Source organism: Nyctibius grandis, chromosome 3 (assembly GCF_013368605.1).
Source record: "Nyctibius grandis isolate bNycGra1 chromosome 3, bNycGra1.pri, whole genome shotgun sequence".
NCBI lineage: Eukaryota > Metazoa > Chordata > Aves > Nyctibiiformes > Nyctibiidae > Nyctibius > Nyctibius grandis.
This window is the reverse complement of record NC_090660.1, coordinates 110,799,783-110,826,815: the sequence shown is the minus strand read 5'-3', so window position 1 is coordinate 110,826,815 and position 27,033 is coordinate 110,799,783. Positions and strand designations below refer to the sequence as shown.

The following is a 27,033-nucleotide window of genomic DNA, read 5'->3' as shown; positions in this document are numbered from 1 at the left end:
CTCGACCTGCTGCCCACGCTGCTTTTAATGCAGCCCAGGACACGGTTGGCTTTCTGGGCTACAAGCGCACATTGCCAGCTCATGTTGAGCTTCTCATCAAGCATCACCCCCCAAGCCCTTCTCCTCAGGGCTGCTCTCAATCCATTCTCCGCCTAGCCTGAATTTGTGCTTGGGATTGCCCCAACCCATGTGCAGGACCTTGCACTTGGCCTTGTTGAACTTCATGCGGTTTGCACAGGCCCATCTCTCCAGCCTGTCCAGGTCCCTCTGGATGGCATCCCTTCCCTCCAGCGTGTCGACCGCACCGCACAGCTTGGTGTCGTCGGGAAACTTGCTGAGGGCGCATTCAATCCCACTGTCCATGTCACCGACAAACATGTTAAACAGGACCGGTCCCAATACCAACCCCTGAGGAATGCCACTCGTCACTGGTGTCCACTTGGACATCGAGCCGTAATTCTTTGAGTGCAACCATCCAGCCAGTTCTGTATCCACTGAGTGGTCCTTCCGTCAAGTCCATGTCTCTCCAATTTAGAGACAAGGATGTCACGGGGGACAGTCTCAAATGCTTTGCCGAAGTCCAGGTAGATGACATCAGTTGCTCTTCCCCTATCCACCAGCGCTGTAACCCCGTTGTAGAAGGCCACCAAATTTGTCAGGCATGATTTGCCCTTGGTGAAGCCATTTTGGCTGTCACCAGTCACCTCCTTGATTTCTGTGTGCCTGAAGTATGTTCTCCTAACTCTCTCCTGTTCTTAGTTGTGTCCTTGGTGTTCATTTCTGTACCTGGAAAAACATTTGTTTTACATTCTGAAACATCTACGTGCTCTTACTGAGTTCCTGTAATACCCAGAGGGCAAAACAGCTTCGCTGGCACGCGGTGCTCATTTGTATTTGAGTACAGGAACTATAAAGCCCTGTCATCTTTTGAGAACGTGGCTGACTTGCAGTAGCATAGTGCATGTCATGAGTCCATCATGGAAAATGACAAGGGAAATTCAACAATAGTAAACAATGTCAAGGGAATGTTTGTTTTTTGAAAAATACTTCCCTAGACCTATTGCTTTTAAAAACAAGCACTCTGTAGTGCAGATGGAGAGGAGCTAGAAATGTAGGGAGTGCACATCTGTGGCTTTCCCTGCGCTTGCCTGAGGGCCTGAATTGGTAGGTTCATAACAGGTCACAGTATTTCCATCAGGCTTACATGATCACGGGTCGTAGTGCTGGAGATATTCCTGATAGATCTGAACCATCGCCAGCACACAGATGTCCCTCCTTAAACATCTTAAGTGGTTTTAAAGTTTCCTGGACTTGTTCGGAGTTAAATGTGTCTCCTTTTGCTATAAGCCATTAAAGGATAAGAACATTCCCATAAGGTAGCTGACATATTCTTAAAGCAGCACTTCTGGTTGAGTAGGTGTTCTTACAGGTCATGTCTAAAGCTCGTGACTGTCCTACATCTTTACAGAGCCGCGATGGGGAGTTTAAGAACACAAGAGATGCTTCTGGATGAGACCGGTGACCCTCCAGCCCAGCAGCATGCCTCGGTGGCAGCAGCAGATGGTGTTTAAGTGGAATTTGCACATGTGGCCCTGTATGTCCTTGGCATCCCTGTTGTGTCAGGGATGCCAGCCAGTGCCTCCCTGACTGCTTCTCATCTTTCCTTGTCAACCTGCTGTGAATCTGACAGCTGCCTTTGAACTTGCTGATGGTACCTGCCTGCACGCCCTTCTCTAGCAGGAAGCTCACTGCCAGCTGTGAAGAGAGGCACTTGTACTGGTTTGAATCTCCAGTAGTTGCCTCAAATGCCTCCTACTCCTCATACTGGTAGGATTTGAACAGTGGTGCGGCACTGACTTGCCTTTTTTTTTTCCCCTCTTATTCCCCCTGCTTGTAAGCTGTGGTCATACCCACTGTGAGCCTCATGTCCTCCCAGCTGAGGGGTCCCAGATTTTGTAGTCTGGCCTTATGTGGCAGCTTCTCCATCCGTTGATCACTTCAGCTGTCCTGCTCTAGAACTTCTCAAAGTCCCCCGTGTATTCCTTCTGATGTAGAGACCAGAACCGAACACGAGATGTGGATGCTTTACTGTTTTGTACAGTAACATGTTTAAGTGCCATGTTTTCAGTACCCTTCCTAATGATACACAAGGTTTTATTGCCTGGTTTTGGTCAGCTACTGCTCTTTGAGCTGATGATTTCGGAGAAAACAGTGACTCAGCCTTCCTCCCCCAGCTGGAACTGGAGAGAGTGCAAGTGTTAAGTGGTTAAGGAGGTATTGCTCAGAATACTTTTTCCCTAGATGCATTACATCACGTCTATCTACATCCAAGTGTATCTGCTGTCTTTTAGCGACTTGCTTCATTTTGTGAGATCCTTCTGGATTCTTTTTTGACATGGCTTTTGTCTACCCATAAGAGCTTAATATCCCCTGCAGACCTGAAGATTTCACTTACCGCTTTTGTGATGCTAAATAAAGCCAATTCTTGGGCACCTTACTCCAGACTCTTCTCTATCCATACCTCTCTTCCCCATAGGCAAAAGGTTTATATAGTACTTGTGTACCTGGAATACTGTTTCCAGTTCTGGGCCCCGCACTTCAAGAAAGATGTTGAGGTGTTGGAGCGAGTCCAGAGGAGGGCGACCAAGCTGGTGAAGGGTCTGGAGGGTCTGACCCATGAGGAACGGCTGAGGGAGCTGGGGTTGTTTAGCCTGGAGAAGAGGAGGCTCAGAGGTGACCTTATTGCAGTCTACAACTACCTGAAGGGAGGTTGTAGCAGAGTGGGAGTCGGCCTCTTCTCCCAGGCAACTAGCGATAGGACAAGAGGACATAGCCTCAAGCTTTGCCAGGGGAGGTTCAGGTTGGACATTAGGAAGCAATTCTTCTCAGAAGGGGTCATTAGACATTGGAATGGGCTGCCCAGGGAGGTGGTGGAGTCACCATCTGTGGATGTGTTTAAGAGAAGACTGGACATGGCACTTAGTGCCATGGTCTAGTTGCCATGGTGGTGTCAGGGCAACGGTTGGACTCGATGATCCCAGAGGTCTCTTCCAGCCTGGTTGATTCTGTGATTCTGTAGATACTGTGAATAAATTCCTCTGGGTTGCTCAGATACTGCATGTTCTGTAACTTGGTGTGTAATGAGATTGATCCCACCTGCCCTGAGTAATGGTTGAGTAATTTCTTTTGCTCTTCTTAACTTCCCCGAATGTAGCTTCCACCAGAACTTTTTCATTTACTACCTTACTGTTCAGGATGCCTGCTCCAAAACTTAGCATCTGGTGGCTGGGTGGGTGACTTTGTGGACAGGCTCAATGATGTGGTGTAAATGAATTTACAGTTTCCAGGTGCATGTGCTTTTAGTTCAGGGCAGAGTTTAGCTGAGACAAAGGAAAATGTACATGGATTACTCTCAACATCTTAATCAGAATTTGGGTTTTTTTTCTATTTTAAAAACTAGCATTGAACAACCATAAGCCGAGTGATTTAGGAGGAGTTTCTCTCAGCGGGAGAGGGGAAACTGTGGTTGGAAACTGTTGAAAAGACTTTTGTAGATGCTATAAACTAAGGAGACTAAACATTGCTTTTGTTTTTGAATCACGGTGGGTGGGAAGCAGAAGGCAGGTGTAAACAGTAGATTGGGGAAGAATGCAACAGTTAATTAATTACTGATTTGTCAATTTGTTGTCAGTTATAGAAGCAAATATCAGCTGAACATGTACCTGAGGTACAGGACAAGTCACGCTGACACTTGTATTGCTGTAATAACATTATGCACATGGGGGTTTAAATCTATTTGAGGAACGTCGGGTATGGTGGTGATCACACTATACATGTGCCTAGTACGTATTTGTTGTCAACCAAATATATAATCTGAAAAAAACCTTAGTGTTCTGTGCAGTACTTCAGTTGGTCCTCTAATTTTTCCTTGCCTTAATTTCGTGTTGCTTTTGTGTTTCAGAGTCAGCAGATTGCGTTGTGGTATGGTTTTGTACGCTGAATTTCTTCTGATCTGTCCAGAGCACAAAAAATGCTGGCAAGTTTTGTGGATGGAGGTGTCTGTCCTATAATCGTCCCCCTCATCTCTCCCTACAGTAACAGATACAAATTTACAGCTAATGGGGGATACTCAGCTGCTGCTGTGCCTGAGGCAAAGGCAATAAATATGCCAATAGACGAAAAAACTCTCTCTAAATAAGCAAGTGGTATTTTTAGTGCTGTTATGATTGACTTAGGAATACTGTGTCAGGTATTGGTGTTTGCAAATCAAGGATGCTACTAAAAGCAAAAGTAGTTTGAGCATTCAAAGACTTGTAAGGATGATCAAAGGTTTAGAAAAACTGGCCTTTATAGTGAGCCACTTCTGCCTCTCGTTCTACATAGCTAATAAAAGAGTTTATTGAGTCGCTTTTTAAAATTGCCCCAAAATTGCCTTAATGGGAAGTGATATAATAAAGGGCTTGTTAACATTCAGCTGTGCAGACTGCTCAATTAAAGTAGCTTAGATTTAGGTTAGAAATAAGGGATGCACGTTTAATGATGAAAGAAAAAAAATACATATATGGAACAATCTAATCGGTGGTTTATGCAATCTTTTAATCATATTGTAAAACGTTTTAACAGCTTTTCCTTAGTGGGTGTGCTGTCAGAATGAATTCATCGTATCTCCAAGGTCTTTGTTTGATACGTGGGATGATTGTGGATAAATCCTGGAATTTCTCAACAAACGTAATTTTACAGAGCAGTTTGTTTGAAAGGTGACTTGTGTTTTCTGCTTAATTATTTGCTCTTTAAAAAAAGAAAAATATTTTGACATAGACTGAGATCTCAACTTCATTAGAAGAACACCCAGCTGCCTTTTTAGCCTGCCAGAGAATAATAGGGAAGGAGACTTCCAGGTTCTTGAATCCAGCCTGTAAGACAACATCCTTCAGCATCAGCCACGCAAGGCTAAAAGCTGAATACGCGTGTGTCTTCCTAAATGATTTTAGTAGTGGTAGGTAAATAGGAAAATTGCATCTTATGTTGCATCTGTGATATTCCTTGTTGAGTTGGAAGGATTGTTGTCAGTGCTGCTTTGCTTCCTGGAGACTGTGGTTTGTGGTTCCTCATGTGCTGCAAGCCTTTACTCTTCGCTGGAATGAGAAATCAGTTTGTGAGCTGAATATCTGAATTCATTTCAAGGGAATACTGTTGGGTTAGAGTCAGTCAGGTCCTGCTACAGGAGAGCAGGATTAAATTTCTTGTGGTCTGCTGCTTACCACAGCTCTGGAAAGAGATCAGTGTTGCAGATGGGGTGAGAGTCTGAGCCTCTGTCGTTGTCCGTGGAGCCATATTCTCATTTTACTTTGAGGCAGGAACATGAAGCTTACAAAATATTCCTGTTTTCGAAGATTAGATGTTATTCTTGGAAAGAAGATGTTAAAACTGCGGCTTCATTTCCAAGAAAACATTTGAGGAAAGTGCAATGCAAAATGCATAGTTTCATAAAAAGAAGTATAGTGTTAGAGATATCCGGTAGTCAAGGCCTCCATAAATCACAGGAAAAACTATTTGTGAAGGGATCCACAAAGCCTGTTTGAGGACTGTACTGCCCAAACGGATATAGAAGTAAATAGTAATATTCTTTCTTTAAAATAGTCTCTTTTTTTAGTTCCCTAGTGAATTCATATAGGTAATTGGTTTACTTGGCAAGCTTTTTTTGGCTGAGGAACTTTCTTATTTTGGAGCACCTCTAATGTCATTACAGCTTCTTTCCTGTTCTGTTATTGTCATCTGTGTATGGTATTCCAGAAGCCTTGGTTGGAAAGGACCTCTTGAGGCCATCTGCTCCATCCTTCCAATAGCTCTTTGGGATAAAACCAGTTTTCCTTGAGAACTGGTTTGCCTTTACAAGGTATGTAGAAATTTGTAAAGAATATGGTCCCAAAATTATTTTTGCTTTCTGCCTATTCAAACTGACAGTTTGTTCCCTACCTAGTAGCACAGTAAGACATGTAAGAATATAAATGCAGAACATGAGTGATCCCTTGAAAGTATCAGTAGGAGTGAAAGCGAAGCGCATGAAATGTGATTAATTTTTAATTTCACTTTGAAGAACTGCTTCGGAGCAGATAGGAAACAGAAGGTTGGTTCATGTTGTACAGCTGTAAATGTGGTTTGTGTGACAGCATTCACATGCGCTCAGGACATGAGTTGTAGGAGAAAAGTCAGTCCAGACCTCCATCGCGTGAGGGAATCCTTACCAACAGGACAGCCCCCACAAATGCTCGAAGTCTCTCCTTACAGTCACAAACCAGATTAGAAGCCTAACTTTTGTTTTTTTCTCTTCAAATCTCAGCATTGAATTACTTTCTGCTATAGAGACATCTGAATGTTGTAATGTGCTTCAAAAAGGGACAGCAAAGGTGGCAAGTTTGTAAATGGGATCTGAAATGAGTAGCTACCTAAATGCTTAGTCTCAGCTTACTTCTCAGTGAATGAAGTTTTTAGAATGTTGCCAGAATCCACTAATCTTTTTTTCAGGGTTAGATGTTAAATGAAAACCGTATTTAGAGACTAAAGCTGAGAAGTTTCAAGCTTGAAAAGATTAGAGAGTGTTGGGGAGGCAGGGTAAACCCAGGGGTAAGAAATATCATCAAAGCTCCTGATGTGACTCTGCAGCTAATAAAAGTACATGAAGGTAATGAACATTCACTTACTGTTGTGATGTCTGAATACACACACAAAAAAGGGGAATTGTTAGTGTAGCCAGCCGGTCTAGGGAAGTGATCGTCCCTCTGTACTCGGCACTGGTGAGGCCGCATCTTGAGTACTGTGTCCAGTTGTGGGCCCCGCACTTCAAGAAAGATGTTGAGGTGTTGGAGCGAGTCCAGAGGAGGGTGACCAAGCTGGTGAAGGGTCTGGAGGGTCTGACCTATGAGGAACGGCTGAGGGAGCTGGGGGTGTTTAGCCTGAAGAAGAGGAGGCTCCGAGGAGACCTTATTGCAGTCTACAACTACCTGAAGGGAGGTTGTAGTGAAGTGGGAGTTGGCCTCTTCTCCTGGGCAACTAGTGATAGGACAAGAGGACACAGCCTCAAGCTTCACCAGGGGAGGTTCAGGTTGGACATTAGGAAGCATTTCTTTTCAGAAAGGGTCATTAGACATTGGAACGGTTGGCCCAGGGAGGTGGTGGAGTCACCATCTCTGGAAGTGTTTAAGAAAAGACTTAGTGCCATGGTCTAGTTGACATGGTGGTGTCAGGACAATGGTTGGACTCGATGACCTCAGAGGTCTCTTCCAGCCTGGTTGATTCTGTGATTCTGTTACTTTTATTTTTGGAATGGTGACAGTGTTTGCTTTATTTATGCTATTATGAGTTGATATTTCTGTAGTGGCTGATGTTTGCCAGAATTAAGAAGCATTAGCTTATAGAGGACCTTGTGCTTAATGGAAATCTTTGAAAAATATGATACAAGTAACTTGCTAAGTGCATTTATACAGTTTTGAGTAGACTGATATGACCTTCGGGCTTCAATTTCTTTTGTCCTACTTGTTTTTAAATGTAGTTTGTGTCAATTAATTATAGAAAACAGTCTCTCTAACACTCAGTCGTATCAGAAGAACGAGTACTTGCAGGAAGCTGTTCGGTATGCTTGTCCCAGAGGTGTAGCACCTCTTCAGTTAATGCACTTACGGAACTAATTTGCAGCAGAATGTGGAAGTAAGAAATCATTGCAGTGTTTGACTTAAATATAGTAATGGAGCTCATCTCGTAGGTCCACTGTTTGGTTGGGTCTGCATGCGGTAATGGGATCTGTGTGAATGCTGGCGCCTGTGCGGGGAGAGATCGCAGCGGAAACAGCGGCTCAGGTGTTAAGGAGAAACACTAGAATACAATCAAGACTTTCTTAAGTTAAAAATGTGTGTCTCAGCTGCAGGGTTTTCCCTGGCGGTGTTTGAAATTGCACGCTAAGTTCCTTGCATGTAAATTAATGCTTTCTGTGTGTATAAGATAATGTATTTTTCTGGTGGTCAAGTTTACCATTACTTTCTTGAAATCTGTTGCGTAGGCACACTTAACCTAATATCACAGAATCACAGAATGTTAGGGATTGGAAGGGACCTCGACAGATCATCTAGTCCAATCCCCCTGCCGGAGCAGGATTACCTAGATCATGTCACACAGGAACACGTCCAGGCGGGTTTTGAATGTCTCCAGAGAAGGAGACTCCACAACCTCTCTGGGCAGCCTGTTCCAGTGTTCGGTCACCCTCACTGTAAAGAAGTTTTTCCTCAAATTTAAGTGGAACCTCCTGTGTTCCAGCTTGCACCCATTGCCCCTTGTCCTGTCAAGGGATGTCACTAAGAAGAGCCTGGCTCCATCCTCATGACACTTGCCCTTTACATATTTATAAACATTAATGAGGTCACCCCTCAGTCTCCTCTTCTCTAAGCTAAAGAGACCCAGCTCCCTCAACCTCTCCTCATAAGGGAGATGTTCCACCCCCTTAATCATCTCTATGGCTCTGCACTGGACTCTCTCTAGCAGTTCCCTGTCCTTCTTGAACTGAGGGGCCCAGAACTGGACACAATATTCTAGATGCGGCCTCACCAGGGCAGAGTAGAGGGGGAGGAGAACCTCTCTCGACCTGCTGACCACACCCCTTCTAATACACCCCAGGATGCCATTGGCCTTCTTGGCCACAAGGGCACACTGCTGGCTCATGGTCATCCTGCTGTCCACTAGGACCCCCAGGTCCCTTTCCCCTCCGCTGCTCTCCAACAGCTCTGCCCCCAACTTGTACTGGTACATGGGGTTGTTCTTGCCCAGATGCAGGACTCTACACTTGCCCTTGTTATATTTCATTAAATTTCTCCCCGCCCAACTCTGTCCAGGTCTCTCTGAATGGCTGCGCAGCCTTCCGGTGTGTCAGCCACTCCTCCCAGTTTTGTGTCATCAGCGAACTTGCTGACAGTGCACTCTAATCCCTCATCCAAGTCGTTAATGAATATATTGAATAGTACTGGTCCCAGTACCGACCCTTGCGGAACTCCGCTAGACACAGACCTCCAACTGGACTCTGTCCCATTGACCACCACTCTCTGGCTTCTTTCCTTCAGCCAGTTCACAATCCACCTCACTACCCGATCATCCAGACCACACTTCCTCAGTTTAGCTGCGCGGATGCTGTGGGAGTAATAAATAAATAGTCTGCTTCAAGAGTAATAAATGCTGTGATAAAACATTTCCAATACATCAAGAATTAGAAGAAAATTTTAATGCTGCTTGTAATTTTTTGTAGTAACTTAAGTTTTTTAGTGTTCTTTAGTTTTAATTATAAATGGAATTTAGACATTAGTTTCTGTCACTGTAGAAAAAATCAAATATGGTATTTTCTACTCTGCAGTTTTAGTTGTTGTACTAAGATGGCTACAGATGTTTGTATTGTGTATCCTAGGGATGAGCGGGAATTAGGTTGCGACTATAAGAAAAGTGCACGGAAGCTATTAAACATGTATAAACAGATGCAACATTTCTCTTCATTTAACTTTTCAAGTCAGTTGTCACCGCCACGTATTTTTCTGCTGGAGGAAAGCTCCGTTCCAGGGCTGAGCTGGATTCTGGGCAGGAGCTGTCACAGGAGGCGACTTGAGATTTTTCCTTCCTGCAGTTTATGCATCATCTTCCTGTCTGGGTTTCTCCTATCTCAAGGCATTTCTTATTACATAAGATGGTTTTGTTCCTAAGCAGGCAGCATGATGAGCATCTTTTAAATGTACCTTATTATCTTTTTAAACTTTATATGTTCTACCGGAATAAAGCATACAATATTTTTCTGTTTTTTGTGGTGTCCTGTTGCTATTTTCATTTCATATTTTAAGTGTGTTTCAACTTTGTATGTTGCCATTTCATTGTCTCCTCAGAGTCGTACAGTTCATTTTTGAAATTTTTAGTAGGCTGCCTTTAAATTTCAGGTGTCATCCTCTTTGGTATTCAAGTTTTAGCGTGTTCTGCAGCCACAAACGTGGATTGTAAATGAAAGCAAGCTTGATGTTAAGAATCTGTTGGTGAGAGTGGGGCTAATAAATTTATTAAGCCTTGTTATTCCTTCTCATAGGCAGCAAATCAGCAACCATCTGCCCTGATAACCTCTGAATCTTTTCCAGTTGCTACACCTATGGTTAGGGTTCAGTTTCCATGTGGGTTTTGTACCCAGTACGACAATTTTATTACTCCACATTGTGGTCTCCTTTTAAACAAATAACTGTGCAGACCTTTCTCATAGGGTTCAGTTCTCTTTCTTACTAATTTGTTTTACTAGTTCCCTTTCTCATCCCACCATACTTGTATTTATTTCAGCTTTCCTTAACCCCTTGATGCGTGTCCCCAGTCCTTGTCCTTGCAGACTTTGAGTAATTCTTGCTTTCTAGTTTCTGTTTGAACTCTGATGGGCACCTCAAGTCCCAGTTACCATCATGTTCACTGAGATGACAAGTAGATGTATGTACTTATACCCATCTTTCTTTAAAGTATAATTTTTAATATGAGCTATTTAGACTCTGCAACAGTGGTTCTTGTACAGTTGATTGCATCTCAAGGACAGCCTTGGCATTTACTATAAAAACATTCAGCAACTGTCTCGTGTGCCTTAGTGGCAAAAATCATTCTCCTTTCTTTTAATATTATTTCTTGTGTTCCGTACTTATCCGTTTGTAAGCTTGGCTACCTTTTCTCTAAAGGCTTAAGAATAAAAGGTTTAAAAATAAAGAAGATGTACAATAATGTCCTCTTCATGTACAAAGACTAACCCTGATGCTTTCAGCTCTGAAATTACGTAGGTGATAATGGTGAAATCTGTATGTACCAGTTTGTGCGTCGTGACCTGTATTTGCTGTAGTAATTACTAGCAGTATAATCTTTGTCCTTCAGTTAGGTGGGCAAAACGTAATCTTGTTAATGAACAGGCTAAGACAAGGAAAATGCTTTTGATTTGCATGTGGCATCCCTAGCAGCTAGCAAATTGCTTCAGATAATGTGCTTTATTAAACAAGTACGGCCTTGCAGAGAAATGATTAGGTAAATACAATTTTAGAGCTATTTTTCTTTCTGTTTCTAAATGTATTTCTTTGTTGTTACAGATATTTCAAGACTTTCCTTGCCAGCAGGTAAGTTCTCTTCTCCGTTTATGTCTTGATGTGACAGCAGGGAGCTTTTAGAGGCTTGCTTGCAATATAGTCATGCTTTTATATAATCAGAATATCGGTTCTTATAGGCACTGTCATGGTACTTAAGTCATGTGGGGATCTGAGGTCAAAACAAAACCTGTTGAGGTACAGATATTTCTCCATTTAAATAGTGTGTTTTGACAAGGGGAGGAGGTAACAGATATAAATATATGCAGTTGTTAAATATGCGTGTGATATAGTTAATGCTTAAAGCGACTCAGCACAGCGTGGGGTACAGCTGTCAGAGGAACAGATTAGCAACAGCCACAGATAGTGGTGAATTTGAGGGGCAATGTGGATGGGTGGTGTATGAGTGGAAGGAACCTCCTTGGGTGTTAGGGGGGAAGGTGACAGACACGTTCACTTGCCTGGGGTCACAGATGACTTGTGCTGGGGCTGGAAATAGCCCTCTGCTCTGTTATACCTTGTGTCTCCTATCAGTGGTGGTTAAAAACAATTAAAAAACCCCTCAAAACAACAACAAACCCAACTCCAGCGTATTAAAAACCTCTGAACAAAAACAAACTCCAAAGACCTGATTTTTAAAAATAGCTTTTTTTTTTGTTTATTGTTTGATACGTTTGGTCTTTAACCAAGTATTAAGCTTTATAAATTCACTTGTGCCGTGGGCTCAAGTTGTGCCGTGCGCCCCAGAATGATGATGTCTTCTGCTCCCCAGCATTTTGTCCATCTGTTCACCATTTCTAATGTGAGTTCTAGGATCATAACCCTAGTGTGCTCTTACTCCTGGTTGAGCAAGGGGTTGGATGTTCGTTAGCAGGCATTGCAGCCTTTTGTCCTTACTCTACATTGCTGACTTTGCTTATGTATCCATTCTTTTATTTCTTCTTGCTGAGATGTGCTTCATATCAGTCCACAAAATACCTTTTTATAAGTGAGTATCTGAAGTATAATGGTACTTAGTCATTCTGAATCTGCTCTGGAGGTCGTTGCTCTTTCCCATTTGAATCAAATGGTGATTTCAATTAAAAGCTTGATAGCTGATATGTTGTAGTCTTTCCACGGAACTTCCAAGTGGTTGTTCTGGGGGAAAAAAAAGTCACGTTTGCTTGAAGCAGTAAAGAGAACTTTAAATGTGAACAAGTTGTTTTTTCTTTTAAGGAATGCATCTTAAAAATTATTTTGAGTGCTGAAAGCAGTTGTCAGGAAAGCAAGTACTTGCGGAGAACACTGGAAAAATAAATGTCTGGTCTTTAATCAGGCTGACAGGAAGATAAGGGATGTTGTGTTTCTTCTGTAGCTTCTGAAACAAGGATGTGTGAAGAAACTTCTTCTGAGTTGCCATTTGGGACTGGAAGAGTTTGTCTGATACTGTGAATCCGAGTCACAATGAGATTATTCTTTTCAATTTGGGTATGTGTGTGGAGGTGTCCTTAATTGTATTTTATAGCTGTCTCATTGAAGTACTGATAGAGGGTAAAAGTTTGCCCAGGATTTTGGAATGGTAACCTTTTTCCTTGGTAAGACAAGAAGCCTCTATAGTGGGTAGAAAAGCCATACGCCACAGCTTGCCTATAGCAGGGGTTTGACAGTATTCACTGATGAGTGAATTAAGGAAACGTGTTCTAAAAAAATGCTTAAAATATTATCAAGAGAAGGGTGTGTCAAATGGAGTCCCACAGAGGTCTGCCTTGTCCTGCGGTATTCCAGTATTTTCATTAATGACCACAATGACGGACTTTTATGTGCCTGCTCAGTCTGCCGGTAACACCAATACGAAAAGAATTACAAGCACATTGGATGATGGGATTAAAATTCAAAAGGAATTTGACAAACTGGAGACAGAGCCAGGATAAAAGATAAAATGCATTTGAGTAAAGATGAGGTTCTACATTCAGATGGGAAGCTTTACATGAGAACTTGTATTTGCAATAAATGACTGTAATTTCTTATTTCGAGTTTTGAAGAACTTTTATCTTTTTTTTCTGGGTGCCACTTTTAGCAATGGACAATAGATGTCGCTGGAAATGCTCTCGCTTTTGCCACCTGCTTTTAGTACTCTAAATTTCCATCACAATATGGTGAGGGGGTCTGCAGTGTTGGAAGGAGGAAGGAGATGACTTAAAATGGTCTTTATTGTAGTGTCTTGTTTGAGGTTGTATTACATGTAAAGTCACTATAGTCAGTGGTATACCAAGGTCACTCAGAACACTGCATTTTTGCTTTGATTTCATAGAAAAATATTGTAAAGAAGGATTGTTTGTGCACCGTTGAACGCATTAGTTGATTAGGTCGTTAGTGAAATCATTACTCGGGAGAGGCATCCTACATTAATCTATATCACTGCTTTGAAGTCTATGGGCAACTCGGTTTTTTACTACCTTGTAACTGAGGCCATGGATATGAGCATAGAGGATTTTTGGACTGTGAACCAGTAAGGGCTTGGGGGGCAACGTGCTAAATTTCAAAGCTGGACAGAGAACATGGTATTCCTGTCTATATGTGAAGTTATCTTGGAACGGGAGGAGTGAAAGACTAGTTTCCTTTCGTAACTGCAGTTAAACTTTGTCTGTTGGGATTAAAACCAATCCCTCCTGGATTTTGTCACCATCTGAATTTAAAACAGGTATCACATCTGTGTGCCATAGGTGACTTTTCTTTAGACTTAGCCCTTTGTTCTTGATCCTGTAGTGCAAATAAGTATTCATTACCAGAATGAAGAAATGGTAAGAAAGCAAAAAGCTGTACCAGAGAACTATGCCAGATAGGTAGAGGAAAATAAAAAGAAATAAAAGAAATTAGCATATACTGGGTTTTTGGTTAAAAATGGAACAAAACATTCTCCCAGAACTGAATCTTGGGTACGGACATTTGTTCCTGATGGCTCTGTCCTTCAGAGAACATCTGGTGAGTCAAGTAAAATCTTGCTGTCTCTTAGTATAAGGTATCGAAAAATTAATAGGAAATTAATATCCTTTGTGTAGCTTAATTCCAGATTGGCGGTGTATTTGAAGTCCGTCTGATGTCTTTGTGTGCATTTTTTTGATTTAGGTAAGCACGATCTGCACACAGTCATTGTTATCTTGAAATATTAAAAGGCTTTGGAACTATTTTTAGTTCTAAGTGCTCATATAGGACCAAAAAAAAAAAAAAGTTACACAATTTCAGCTCAACCTGAAGAAGTGTTTCTTTCTGAATTAAAAACGTCCTCATTCAGTCTTTCTTTAGTGTGTCTGGCCTTGCAGCTTACGTTAGGGCTGCTAGTGCTCCGTTTAATTAAATCAGATTCACCTCCTGGCACCTTCCACAGAAGCACACTGCCTCACAACAACCTGCTCTCGCTTTTTCTCTTACCTACTGGATACGAGGTGGGGTGTTTAATGCTGTGCTGTGTAATTAGATCTGCCTTATCCTAAATCTACACCTGCCTGTGTGCTGAACTTAAATATAGCCGCTTGAAATGCAACATAGCTTTTCAGACTAGAATTAAAAAAAAAAAACAAAAAACAACGGTATGGATACTTTCTGTGATGTTAAAAGATGGAAAATTAAAAATCGGTTGAATTGGCAGACGAAGTTGCAGTAGCAAGAACTGCCAGAATTGAGGTTATGCAGAATTCTTAAAATAAAAGTTCACGTGTATTACAGGGGGTAATAAATTATGCAGCGATTATTCACGCAGCTGAGAACAAACTCAATAACGTGAGCAGAGAACTGTTGTTAAATGTCCCTGCTTAAAGGGGAAAAAAAAGTAACCAACTGTGTAGTCAAAAAAAATTAAAGTAACAAATAGGGGCTTTTTGATTTGACACTTCAGTTTTAAATAAGAACTAAATAGCAGCTGCACTAAGGCTGTAAACGGTTCCTCTCCTGTCAGAATGCCTGACGTGGTGCTTAAGGGATTACGCAGGGAAACCAGCACTATCTTTTTCACAAAGTGGTATTTGCAGTAATCCCTTTGAAAATCAGGACTTTTTTTTTCATCTAGGAATCTTTGCAGATTTTTATTAAGAATTCTGATTTTATGCAACAGTAAACTTAATTTTCATATAGTTGTAATGGGTTTGCTTGTAATTTTTTTATTTGCACTAAAATTATGCGGTACTCTTACAAATGAAATGTATGGAACTGAAACGTTTCAGTTTCTGAAATGTTAGTGCTATCAAGGTAGAATAGTTGTCTGCATTCTCTTTATGGTTCAGAAGATGCGAGAAGGCTTTTCTCCTTTTGACACAAATATTCATTAGAGTTTTAATTCTTTTCACTACCAGTGAGGTATGTGCTATTTCTAGACCTCCAAATACCATATCACAAAACTTCTATTACTACTGGATGAGATTATTGCTGACAAAACTTCAGTGTCACTTTGAGGAAGCTTCCCTTGCTATTTGTGTGTTAAATCTTCCTGTTTTAAAATTTTGTTGAATAGGTTTAAGAATCTAATCATCTGTACCTCATAAAATGCATTTTCCCACTGTTATATACCTCTGATAGTTGGAAAGGCAATATATTCATCTTTTGTAAGCTATTGCTATTAAGCATTTGTTTTTTTTTGCTGCCGGTGCTGTTCAGTATCTTTATAGATGATCTAGACATAGGGATTGAGTGCACCCTTAGTAAATTTGCAGATGACACCAAGCTGGGTGGCAGTGTCGATCTGCTGGAGGGTAGGAAGGCCCTACAGAGGGATGTGGACAGGTTAGATAGATGGGCCGAGACCAACGGCATGAGGTTCAACAAGAACAAGTGCCGGGTCTTACACTTGGGCTACAACAACCCCATGCAGCGCTACAGGCTGGGGGAAGAGTGGTTAGAAAGCGGCCCAGCGGAAAGAGACCTGGGGGTGCTGATCGACAGGCGGCTAAACATGAGCCAGCAGTGTGCCCAGGTGGCCAAGAAGGCCAATGGCATCCTGGCCTGTATCAGGAATAGTGTAGCCAGCTGGTCTAGGGAAGTGATCGTCCCTCTGTACTCGGCACTGGTGAGGCCGCACCTTGAATACTGTGTTGGACTCGATGATCCCAGAGGTCTCTTCCAACCTGATTGATTCTGTGAACACTTTGGGGAGGTGGGGAGATGACAATTAAGTTCCTGACATTAAATCCATCTATTTGCAAGCCTTTCTGGTGAAACTTTCTATGCTTATTTTGACTTCACTTTTGACACTGCCCTCTTCCCTGCACTCCCATCTGTATCTTATAGTGAATGTCTACAGAAGTCAACAGCAACAGCCTGGTTTAGTAAGAAAAAGGTAACATTTTTATCGGTGAGCGTGAACTATGTAGTAGTTGAGATTAGACATACTAAACACCTCACTAAAATTTAGATAACTTCTTAATTTCCCTTTAGAAACTGGTGTTCTTACTAATCTTTAATTTTAGTGGCTGGCCTTCACCTGCGCTTTAAGCTGCTGATCACAACCCTTTGATCCTGACAGTCCAGAGAGCTTCCAGGTCATCTCCTTGTCCGTTTATTTCATCCATACTTCATCGGTTTGTCTATTAGGATGTTGTCATGGGAGACAGTGTTGAAAGCCTTGCTGAAATAAAGAGAAACAACACCCCCTCGTCCACCGGGCTAATACTTCCATCATAGAGGTCTCTTAGGTTGGTCAGGCATGACTTCCCCTTCATACATCCATGCTGACTACTTCTGATCACCTCCTTATCCTTACATGTTTAGAAATGGCTTCCAGGGTTATTTGCTCCATCACCTTGTCAGGAATGGAGGTAAAGCTAACCAGCCTGTAGTTATCCAGACCCTCCTTCCTTACCCTTCTTGAAGACAGGAGACATTTGCTTTCTTCCAGCTGTCAGGAACCTTCCCTGTTTGCCATGACAGTCTGTAAAATAGTTTGTAGTTAAGAAACTTGCCCTGGCTGCAGACCATTGTTTTTCTGGGAGTATGTGTAGGGATAGAGGAGAAAGGAGGAGATAGCGTAGAAGGAAAGAAGTTTCAATATAGAGTATTGAAAGTTGGATTAAAAAAAAAAAATTGAGGATGTAAGTCAGGAGTATTGGGAATGATGTGGCACCCCTGATAACTGCTTTAGTCTGTTTTGATGCTCAAGGTGAAATTTGATATATTTATCACTTAACGGGGCTATGACATGGTTGCATGAGGAAGTAGGGAGCAGGAGTTGATGACATGAAAGGTCCTTCAAGTCCTGTGCATGGTGTTCCTATAAATATTAACAAGCTGGGTTAATAGTCTGAGAGTTTCAAACAAACAAATAAACAGAAAAAATTGCAGCTATTCAGCACTTTCTTCCATCGTTTCCTGTCTAGTTCTGGCTCCCAAGGTTTTGGGGACATACACACTGCTGTGAGGGTAGTTCTTGCTTACTCCTGTGCAGTCACCTCAAAGTGCAAGGACTCCAGTAGTCAAGGGCACATCATATACAAATTATCACTTGAATATATAGTATGTAAGATTTTTGTCTTCGTTCTAATTCATTGCTATTTTAGGATAAATTGGAAATTTTTATCTGCTTCTGTAGGAATTAGTATTACAAATGATGTCTTTAGAACAGGTATTTTGCAGTTTGGAGGGATGAGGATATTCTTCCTTGGGAAAATTGTTCAACTTTTGTCTGCAAGTGACCGAAAAAGGTGTGAGAACCAGTGCTGCTCCACTCTGGATAACCTGAAATATCCTGATTGCAGTTATGCAGTCCAGCTTTAAATTTAGTCATCTGCACGTTTTCTCCATTCTTTTAGATAGCATACTTCATTTTATTCCTAGTTTGGAAAGTTTGTTTTAGAAATATTAAGTTTGTATATATCCTCTTGCTGAGGATGATGGACAAGAAACTTGAGCTTCAATGTCCCACGGGCACCTGTTGACACTCCTCAGGCAGGTTTTCCAGGAAGGGATTTGTTACTCTTCCGTTTGAGAGGTGGGTCATTTATATCTCGCATAGTTAGGGGTGCAGGGAAGGGGGATCATCCAGTGCTTTATTTTAAAAATACGAAGAGTTGACATTCTTTTTAGCAAAAAAAAAAGGGTGGGGGGAAAAAAACCTTGTATGACAGAAGCTATTGAATTTTATAGTTTTTTGTCAGTAGTAATCTCAGAGGAATTGGAGGAGGACTCAGAACTCTGCTACATGCTGGCAAAAAATTAATAACTTCTGGTAATGTTTTGCTTAGAACAGGATGCTTATTTGCTATGAAAAATGTTTATGTGTTTTGGAGTTGAAGGAATACAGACTGAAAATGGTTATTTGTGGGTTTTATGCCATTAGATTTTCTCTTTCATTCTGTTGAAACAAAACAGGTGTCTGGGAATGGGCAGTTCAAACTCAGCTGAGGGAGTCTGTAAGTGAAGCAAAGCAAGCTCATCCCACACTGTACACCCACATGTATGTTCATAGTGGCAAACTGGCTGGCAATGGTAGTGCAGAAAAAGCTGAAGGGACACTGAGGAGGGTTATTCAAGCAAGGTACTTGAACTAGATCTAAAGTAGAATTTTATAAGGGTGTAGGAACTTACAGGATATTTTTTTTTTGGTAGTGTGTTTTTGTTTTTTTTTTAATTTATAAAAGTTTTTATCTAGGCTAGGTAAGGGGTGGGTATCTGTTAAGAGAAATGGAGAATTCATCTGTCTTCTCTTACAGGAGGAAAAAAAAATCCAAGAGCAGAGCCAGCCCCACAAATGGAGGACAGTGAGAGATTATCAGGGCATCAGGATATTGTGAATGACAGGTTCTGTTGCTTCTTTACAATACACAACCTTCAGTGGCAGTCACTGAAAGTATCTTGTTCTGCTGCAGAATTACTGAAGAAATGAAATTTTGAAAACTGAAGAAATGAATAATTATGGTACATAAACATGTGTTCTTTACTTTGTCCTGTAAGCAATATCCTGCTTATGCCCATGGTGCTTTCACTCTGTTTTTATAAGACTATTCCCCTGAAAGTACGGTTTCTGTGAATTTCTGTAACCCCTTCAACTCCTGAATTCTTTCAGCTTAGATGCATAATACATTTAAAAGGTTTCTGTGTGAGTTTCTGTTAAACCCACACACCACGTTGGTCTCCTGTGCAGTTACATTCTCATCCCATACTGTAGTGTCCTACTGCAGAAGCAACCTAAATGACTGAGCAATGATGGAGCCTTGAGAAGTTTAAGATGTTACATCCTTTTTTTTTTTTCTTGGTTGAGTTTTTTGGATTTTTTTGTTTCTCCCTGCTGATAAAACAAAGTTATTGAAAAGGAAGGTTTTCCCCATCCCTCCATCTTGCCAAGAAGTTAATACTAGTGGAATTGAGCACAATTAGCAGTAGGTTTTGATGAGACCCGAAGCTTTCTTGGATGAGTACATTGGAGATGCTTGCTGTAGTGTCGGAGTATGTTAAACCTAAGGTTCTCATAGCAGCAACTGTGAAGTAAAGGAAGGGTGGGAATGACAGTGTCACTGGAAGAAAGATCCTTAAAATCAGGTTGGATCTTGTGTAGTTGGTTTATTTAAAATGTTAGCGTGTGTTTTTTATCCTGCGAGACCATGCTTGGGAGTGGCTTGGGATCTTCTCCCAAAATACACATGAACTTGTTTGAAGTAGAACCTCACGGGCTACAGTGAACAAGAGGAAAAACACTGCATGGCTGAACTTTTATCAACTACTTTGTTATAAGTTACACCTAAAATGACCATAAATAAAGGATTATATGAACTTCCCTTTAGTTTATTTTTGCATCCTTGACAGCTCTTAATGTATAGCTCCACTGCTCTGCTTGTATAGTTAGCTAATAACTTTTTATTTGTGCAAGGATTTTTGCTCAGCAGAAGACTGGGAAAAGGGAGTAGTAAGAAAAATTGTAGATATTGTACCTATGACTTCTTCCCCCACTTCCCTTTTTTATTTTCGGAAGGTGAAGAACATACTTAAGAAAATATCCAAACAGCTTATGATAGCTGTGATGTTTGCTGGAGGCCTTTACCCTGGGGATCAATAATTTGAATATGAAAAACTGCAGAGAAGGTGTTTTGTCAGGCATAAAGCTGATGTTCTTCAGGTTTTCATATGGAAGGGTCAGACTTGAAAAAAAAAAAAAGTCTGTTCTTGTAGAAAGCACATTTTTCCTCAGGAGTTTATTCTGACAAGGGGTGTGAATACCAGAAGTGGGATGTTAAATGCCTATGCTCCCATTAGTGGGCCAGAAATTATGCTTGAGATGGATGTGAAACTTGTTAAGAAATTCTTAAGAATTTGTTTAACTCTGGCACAAAGATGTTTTCCAGATTGTATCTTCATTCACTAATTATCCCTTTAAAAATATCTTTAAAACTAAAGTTTCTAGTGAGTCTCCATTCAGATTACTTGCTGGAATGTTTTCACATGGTTTGATTTATTTTCATTTTTATTTTTTTTCACAGCAATTTGTGAGAACTCTTTCTGTGAAAGGCTTAATGTAGAGCAATATTGGAACTGTATTTCCAGGATTAATAGACTTTATGTTGTGATTCAGATTTACGTGCTCTATAAAGGCTGGCTGGGCCAGGGTGCAAGCACACGTGGTTGTGGTTGTTTTTCTGCTTATTCTGCAGACCCTTTACAAACAGCTCCCGCAAAATAGTTCTGTGTCTTGGTGAAGCAAACTTCTATGGACTCAAAGAGCAGCTGAACTGCTAATGAAAACTTAGAATGTAATAAAGGCTTTTAGTCTCAGTTACACATTATTGGTTAGCGTTGAAATTGCTGCTGACCATTCCCTGGTCAAGCATCCTCCAAGAGGAGGACTAAAAGGTGTTATGAAACTTGAGGCCTTACGATAGAGAAAGGTCGGGGAACCAAATGATACAGTGTGATGTTAGAGGTAGTCATGATTGTTAATGTTATGGAAACATCAATAACTGAATTATTGAGATTTTTACGTAGAAGTTCTTAAAGAAGGGTTTTAAGTAGAAATCTGAAGGACAGTGATGAGGCTTTGTTTAATGACCTCTCTTCAAAACTTGAGGGGGAAAAGGAAGCCTGTCCTTCTACCCCAGGGCAGAATTGACTAGACTTAAGTCATTCCTTGAAGATATTTAACCTATTAAGATGGCAGTTTCACAGCTCCTTCTGCAATTTAAGAATTTGTACTATGCTTTGATTTCTGGGTGCATGAACTTCTCTACCACCAGTTTCAGTTTACTACACTTCATTCTCTATATCTTGGTGGCAGGACAGGGCTTATAGTCATCCTCTGTTTATGCATTCACTGATTTTTGTCCCAGTCTCTTGTCTCTTAAAAGCTTTAGTACTGTGTCTTGGTTGAAATGCATCAAGTGGGATTGTGGAGACCAATACTACAGGTTTTTTGGAAGTGGTGCTTAGCAGCTCGGTACTACACAAGAGATGAGCTCTTGGCCCCGTTAGATGCTCTTATGTGCCGACAATGTTGTTCCTGTGATGTTTGGTAGTGTAGGTCATTCAGGCTGCCATCAGAAGGGTTTTTTTGATGTTCTATCTACCATTTGAAGACACAGGATACTTATTTAATATCCCTTCCTCTAGATCTGAAGAAGGACTGTGCCCAAAAAGTTAGCTCTTTTCCAGCTGTGTCAGTTGGTCTTGTAGATGTTGGTCTTGCCTAGTTTAATTTTTATAACAGCATTCTTGAATGTGTTTTCAGCTTCATCAAAACACTGCCTTTTGTGCTGAACTTGTTCTCAAGTCAGCGGATAAAGTTTAGTACACTTAAAGTTCAGCTGAATTTGGAGATACAGAGAAGAGGTATTGGTCTGCTTATAAATTTATGTATTGTAAAAGATGCAGACTGGGGATAATTGCTGTCTTTGAAATACTGAATGCTATTTCATCGAGTTTCACAGCTGGTTAGCTAGACTATCTTGGGCTTTATTTGGTGGTGAGCTCCTGGAAGCCTTTTTAAAAATAAGCAACATGTTCTTGTGTTTTCTGAGCACTTTGATACCACTCTGCAGGCGTTTTCGTGGATAAACATAACTTGTTCAACAGAACTGTGCTGATGAGAAAGCTGTCTTGTGTAACTGGAGGAAGAAATGAGGCTATTTAAGGTGGAGGATTTTTGCATCGAATAAAAGATCTTGTGTTACCTGAAGGTGACCCTTGATTCCCCATAACAGAGCACAAAATGACTGCCTGAGGAGCTGCTCCTTGAAAGTTTATTGCTATTCTCATGAAGCAGCAACATAAGTGAAAGCTCTTGGAAAGTGGATGTGCCTTCTTGGAATGAAACTGGGAGAGGGATTGATTAAAGTGAATGGGAATTGAATTTTCTGTGGTTTAGAGGCTCAGCTACACCTGGGCTCTACTAGAAGTTCTCCTAAACAAAACATCAAACTCTGTTTGTTGGAATTTCTTGTGCAACAGTTTTGAATCCAAATTATGTTAATTAGAGAGGGAAAGGAGGATTTGTGTCTATGTAACAATATTTTATTGTCTTTAAATACACTAGTCTTTGCTTGCTAGGTTAGGCACAGAAGTCTGAGGAATTGCTAATTTTGTATTTGTGTTTTATGTGACACTGGAAGTCTTTGAAAATTACATACTTGCTTCTGAGGTGCAGCAATACATAAACCAGGTACAACTCTTAAGTTGTGCTAACTCTTTTAGCACAAAGTTTTTTGATAAGCTGTTGTTCTAGCTTTGTATTTAGCATACGGAGGAGAAGCAGGGCAAGGGAGACATGTCTGGACTACACCATTTCTGGTAAATTAATTGGACCCTCTGTGCCTGCACAGCTTTCTTACTTTCTTTTGTGTAACCGGTTATTAGAAAGATGAGAGACAAAGCAGCCCAGATATGAACAGGCACTGGAGAAGCTTGCTGACCCATAAGCAACTTCATTTTCCTATATCCCTCTCAGATGATGTGACTAATTATTTCTAAGTTACCCTTGAATTAATGGAGAGGGGTTTTAAGAAGCATCTGTAAGGTTAACTGATCCCCTCATGGATCCCTTCCACAGAACAAAAGTAATCCTCGCAGAATGAGCTTCCCTCAAACAGCATCAAAGCGGTGGGGTCCTCCCCCTTCAGATACCTTCTCCTGTGTTTACCTCATAAATAAAGGGTTTTCCCCATAGAGGAAGCTCTATAAGGTCAAGAAGGGTTCTGGTGACCATTCTGGATCGCTTTGTCTCACTCCTACTGTCACCCCTCCTCTTTCTTCCCTTCTGAGAAGGTTGAAGAGAAGCAGTGCAAACTGGTGAGCCACTGAGCCTGTCACAGAGCAAAATTATCAGACTTTATTTTGCAATAAAACAAGGAGCAGGATGTGTAGGCTTCACTTTTTCTCCTCTTAGTTTTCCCGGTCTCCATAAAGCAGATTCTTGCTTTAAGCACTGGAATTGTGAAGGAACTCCTCAAAGATATCTTGAGGATAGCAACAGTTTTGTTGTTTGTTTGGTCTTTTTGTTTGGGTTGTGTTTTGTTTTTTTTTTTTTTTTTTGTAAATAGCCTAGAACATGAAGAGACAAGATTGGAATCAGTGCCCTAAGGAAGGAGTAATTTTAAACCATTCTCAGCTTTCAGGGCACTGACTTTATACTTCTCTACAGTAAGCCTTCAAAAAGTAAATGGAAGGAAGTGGGAGAATATGAGTGGGTTAGTCCACCCACAATAAAATCTGCTACAACTTTCATGCCTGAAAATTAATGCAACACATATGGGTTTAAAAAATGGCTAGTCTTTATTTGTGAAATAATAAAAATGAAGTTAACTTAGTGGTCCTCCTAACATCTGTTGTCTTAACAGCATGGGTTAGGAGGCTGCATGCTGTCTGCTCTGCTCAACATCAGAGGAGCCTTTGGGAAGGGGAAGTATGGGAAACGTCATTAACGCTACATTCCTCCTGCTCTTTCCCAGCATCTTGCTCTGCTTCCCTTCTCCACCAATAGGTTGAGATTTGAAAATAAAAGCAGTGAATTCTGACAACTGTTTTAAAATGTAGTTCAGAGGATAGTAAACCTAATTAGGTGACCATGGCCCTGAAGGTGAGAAAGTTTTGATTTAAACTCTGCACTTTTCAGGAGCACCCTAGATGTTTTCTACTAATAAAGCTCACCAAATGGAGGAAGATACCAATAAATTCAGTATTGGATTGAATTTATGCCAGAGGAAAGTCTTAAGCAGAGATCCGAAGCAGTTTATATTCTAGAATGAGTTTGTTGGGTTACTGGCATCATCTTCTGGTCAGTTGAAGTGCTATAGTGTGAATCTTACAGTGTATTTTCTTCTCTTCCTGGCTGTCGACTGTCCCAGGTTGAAGCTGTGAAGTGTGAGCTTCACTCTGTCATACTCATTCAAATCTCAAGCGTTCTCTGAGCAAGAAGTCTTAAAGCAGGTACCACTAGAAGCTCAAATGAAAGACTAAATTCACAAATCCAAATTTTTCATTTGATTGATGGCAACCTCACAAAAGAGCAGTTAGCTTTACGAGCAATGGATGTTACTAGTAGTTTGCTTTGCCCTTTTTTTAATGGATTCTCTAAGGTTTATTTCCTAAGTCCTCGTTTCCTTTTTCCTTTGGGAGAAAAATGGCCTAACCTAGAGCATGGAATTAGAGTTTGTCCATATAACAAAGGGTCAAATGAATTCATGGAGACGATGTTGTTTCTCATTTGTGCTGAATTATTTCTGTCGGAGGATTGGGCTTGGATTTTGACGCTCAAAATCTCATTTGTCTGTCAGAATGCTTATAGTTAAATAGTAAAGAACATCTCTGGTGGCAGTATAATGGTGACTGAGCTTCTTGGTCTTCAGAGATCCTTTGAGTTTGTGAAACCTGTCATCCTTGTTCTCTGTTGTGCCCTTTGGCAAAGGGGATTCAGGAGAAGACTATATGCTAGAGAAGATGAGGGGTGAAGGTGCAAAGGGTTGCAAGTGGACAGGGATGATAGGTGTAGAGACCAGGTAATCCAAGGCAGATTTCCAAGAGAGCCTTAGCAAACTTGAGTTTAGTGTAAGAGGTAGTCTTGGGGAGCTGTAATTCCAATTTTGATGTAATGGCGATGCACCATTTCTCAACAGTTCCTATGAACAAAGGAGATGATGATTGTTTGACTCTGGCTAAAGGGAAACTGGGGGCAGGTAATCTTTTCTACTGTTTAATATTACACACGTGCACACAAAATAATTATAGTAATTAAAAAAAAAAAACAAAACACAACAAGCCCTAAGGAATACGCTTGAGAGAATTAAGATTAATGAAGATTACAGTGCAGTTTCAGTGTTTGGAGAGCATCTTTGCAGAATTCTGGATACAAATATGGAAAGGCATATGATTTAGGATGCAGAAGATTGTCACATGAGCAATAAACATGTTTTAATTTTTAGAACAGTCATCAGGCACTCTTAGCTTTACAGGCTGTTCTGCAGTTGTCTCAGTGAAAAGAATTTGTGGCTTTATTAAAAAAAAACACCAATCCTCCACTTTTCCTCAGGGCAAACTTGGTTTGGGAGCTCTCCTTTTTTATTAGCAAAATGAAGGCGATGAAGAAATGTTCTTCCATTTCTTAAATCAATATGCAGATCTTCTTAAAATAAATGTGCTTGTTCTTCAGCTTGTAGTAACTACTAGAGGGATAAACAGTAGCCCATGAAGTGGCTAAGACACTGGTCAAGTCCAAAATAATAATAAATAATAATAATAATAATAGTGATAATGATAGTGATGATTATGATCATGATGTGATTGCTCTGCTCTAGGCTGTACCTCTTCATTTTTGTCTTAACAAGCAAATGGGCTGCTCTCTTCTCCCTGTTGGAAGGAGATCTCTGTTGCTGGTTATGTTCATCTGGTAGCTGAGATGTTGCAGAAGAACTGAAAACCAAATCTTTATTCTGCTATCAAATGCTGCTTTGATACAGATTTTTTTGCTTTCTTCAGGGTGATGAAACTCGGGCAAGTGTTCTCTGTTTGGCTCTGTCTCATTCCCCTTCCCAACGGTGCTCCAACTTGCCAGCCAGTTTGATCAGAATTTGATGAATAGAGATATTAACTGATGTGAAAATAATTGAGTGAATAGCGGAGAGATCCTAACGATGCCATTCACTGAGGGAGAAACTCTCCCTCTCTGCTGATCAGATATGTGAGACGCCCCACAGCAGCTCAGTCTCTAGACATAACCCCAGAGAAAGCCAGGCTTTGCCAGTTCATCTGATAGGCATTTTAGATCTTTATTTTTGTTTGGTTATTCTTGAGTGGAAAAAATTATACAACCTTTTATGTGCCTCCCAGTTGTACAAAACTGTTGTTTAACCCTTTATTCCACAAGGGTTTGTGATTTTTGCAGCTGACTTCACTAGGAGACAGGATCAGCCCTGCAGGCAAAATTAAAACAAAAACCTAAATGCCTTGATACAATCCAAAAGCTTCTGACTTTTATTTACCCCTTGCTTTCAAAAAAGCTGGTGCTGGTATTCAGTAGTCTTTAAAATCAGGCTGAAATTGAGCAACCAAAGTCACAGTCACAGTAGAAAAGTCTTGACTTGAATTTCCTTGGAGGTAAAATGCCATTTCTTAGCCGAGGACCTTGGCCTGTCTGTTATTGTTGGGGTAGTCTGAGTTTCTTCTGCTTAGATTGTGTATTTTAGGAAAATGGCTAGTGCTTCTACATGTTCTTAGTCTAAACCGATGCATTCATTTTCAAAAAATAAATATTTTTTAGTATTTTCTTGAATAGCTGTTAGCATCATTGCTTACACAGTGAGTACTATGCAGATACTATCAGTGTGTGTCAGCATATGCATTTTACACAACAAGAATTGAACGTTCCTGTTCCACAGTCCTAATTTCTGACAGATGTTCCTTACCTCAGTAAATGTTATAATCTGATTGGCATTACTTAAAACAGATTATTTTACATAAATGGTATTCAGATACCTCCTTG

General features: G+C 40.8%; 1 protein-coding gene across 2 annotated transcripts in view; it reads left to right on the top strand.

The window, feature by feature from the left end:
* The window catches only part of PTK2 (protein tyrosine kinase 2), a 245,096-nt gene that overhangs the window by 39,143 nt on the left and 178,920 nt on the right, over positions 1 to 27,033 (top strand). For both annotated transcript variants that reach the window (XM_068396090.1, XM_068396091.1), the window contains exon 3: positions 11,124 to 11,150. The gene's annotated coding sequence lies outside the window, so the exon portion shown is untranslated. The remainder of the gene's footprint in view (positions 1 to 11,123; positions 11,151 to 27,033) is intronic.